The sequence below is a fragment of the Palaemon carinicauda genome, chromosome 27 (assembly GCF_036898095.1).
Source record: "Palaemon carinicauda isolate YSFRI2023 chromosome 27, ASM3689809v2, whole genome shotgun sequence".
Taxonomy (NCBI): Eukaryota; Metazoa; Arthropoda; class Malacostraca; order Decapoda; family Palaemonidae; genus Palaemon; species Palaemon carinicauda.
Window position 1 is genome coordinate 33320345 of NC_090751.1, and position 2824 is coordinate 33323168.

The window sequence follows — 2824 nt, forward strand, 5'->3', positions numbered from 1 at the left end:
CATTTAATTTATGTATACAAAAATAAAAGATAAAATAAAATAAAAAATAAAAGTATTCAATTAAAATCATAAAAGTTGAATGTCATAAAAGTTAAATATTTTTCAGAACACCTGCTTCTGAAATAAATCTAAAAATGCCACTTGCATGGTAGGACACATCATTTCCAAGAATCTTGGCAAGGATGAACCTGCCACCCTCATCTCGAGCCTCAAACAAATATCTATTCCGCAAGTTGTTATAATTGGGGCATTCGGTCAAAAAATGCCTTACTGTTAGAGGTACTACACAGTCGTCACAATACGGTTAGTGTTGGCCCTTCAGCAGAAACTCGTGTGTCAACCGAGTGTGACCAATACGGAGACGACAAAGAGACGTCTCCCATTTTCGGGGCATCATATTATACCTCCAAGGAGATATGTCATTTGTTATCTCTCGCATTTTATTGCCATCTTGACTATCCCATTGCTGTTGCCATTTATTGCAAACCAATTTCTTGATGTCAGGTAAGAAATCATCACAGGGAATGGGATACCTTCTTGGCAGCAACTCTGATGCAGCCTCCTTAGCCAGTGAATCTGCCTTCTCATTCCCGGACACACCTACATGTGCTGGAACCCAACAGAATTGAACTGTTATACCTCTCCGTCCAATAATGAAAAGCCATTCTAAAATCTTTAAAACTAGAGGGTTATTAGAATTAAAAACTTCCATAGCTTGAAGGACACTCCTTGCATCACTAAAAATTGTAAAATTACCCTCCTTCTCCAACGCTATTTTCTCAATAGCGGTTAATATGCCATACAGTTCGGCAGTAAATATGGAAGCGGTCAGAGGAAGTGCACTTCTACAATTAAAACCATTACTATGTACTCCAAATCCAACGCCAGCATCAGATTTGGAGCCATCAGTATAGATAAAAGTTGATCCTCTATGTTCTTTAACATGCTCATTAAAAAGAGACCTGGCTTCTAGGTCTGACATATTCTTCTTATCTCCAATAAAATATTTACAAAAAGATATCTCTGGTAACTTCCATGGAGGCGTTGGTGATACCTTGAATGGAAGTACCTTATTTCTAATTATATCCAGACTATTTAATAATCGTTTCACCCGAAAGCCATAAGGTTGAGGAGATTTTGGGTGCAACTCAAAGTATGATGCGTGTCTTACAAGGCTTGCAGTCTGAAAGGCGAGAGAGTTAGGGAGTCTTTGCAATCTAAACCAATACCGAATAATGGAAGACATTCGGTAAAGGTCTAGAGGTAACTCTCCAGCATCAACAAGGAGACTTGGGATAGGCGAGGTTTTAAAAGCTCCAGTAGACAATCTAATACCTGCATGATGTATCGAGTCTAATATTTTTAACCGGCTTGGGGTGGCTGAAGAATATACCTCACAACCATAACTAATTTTGGAAAAAATCAAGGCCTTGTATAATTTTAAAATAGTATTGCGGTCTGCCCCCCACAATCTATGGGACAATACTTTTAAGATGTTCAGAGCTTCAACACATTTAGCTTTTAATGCTTTTAAGCGAGAAACCCATGTCAGCCTACAATCAAATATCAAACCTAAAAATTTAGCTTCTCTTGCACATGGTATCCGTTGACCTTTAATGTATATATCCGGGTCTGGATGTACTCCCAAGATACGACAAAAATGGACAACGGTAGTTTTACTTGTCGAGAACTTAAATCCATTCATGTCAGCCCACTGGATAATTTTATCAATAGAGAGTTGGATTTTTCTCTCAACCATTGCCATTCTGGTGCCAGCAAATGATATTGAGAGATCATCCACAAATAATGTTGAGAGAACATCCTGGGGAATGGCTGAGGATATCCCATTAATTGCTAGTGCAAAAAGGGTTACACTCAGCACACTACCCTGAGGAACTCCTTCTTCCTGGCACTTACTCTCAGATAGTGTTTCTCCAACTCTCACTTGAAAAACTCTACGTGAAAGAAATGCCTGAATAAATAGTGGCAGCTCTCCTCTCAATCCCAATTCATGAATGGTTTTAAGTATACCATATCTCCATGTGGTATCATATGCCTTTTCAAGGTAAAAAAATACTGTAACATGGTGCTGTTTGGAAGCAAAGGCTTCACAAATAGAAGACTCAAGTCGTATCGACACATCAGTCGTTGAGTGCATTTTTCGGAATCCACATTGAATCGGTGATAAAATACCTTTCTTTTCAAGGTACCACATCAGCCTTGCATTGACCATCTTCTCCATGCTTTTACATAAACAAGATGTCAATGCAATAGGACGATAGTTTGCTGCTAAAAACTTAGTCTTTACCGGGTTTTAAAAAGGCTAAAATAATGGCTAGTTCCCAAACACTTGGGTAACTATGATCATGCCATATTCTATTAATAATACTTAAAATAAATAGCTTTGTATTAAAATGTACATGTTTAATCATTGCATATGGAATTCCATCGGGTCCAGGGGCTGTATCATTGCAATGAGCAAGTGCGGAATCAAATTCTCTTTCAGTGAAAGGAGAATTATACGACTCTTCCCTTCTTGTTGCAAAAATGTTATTTTTATTAATAAAATAAATTTTTGAATATACTTACCCGATAATCATGTAGCTGTCAACTCCGTTGCCCGACAGAATTCTATGGAGGGATACGCCAGCTATCACAATACTAGAAGGGGGTGTATTTACCAGCGCCACCTGTGGCCAGGTACTCAAGTACTTCTTGTTGACACCTCCTCAATTATTCCTCGGTCCACTGGTTCTCTATGGGGAGGAAGGGAGGGTCGATTAAATCATGATTATCGGGTAAGTATATTCAAAAATTTATTTTA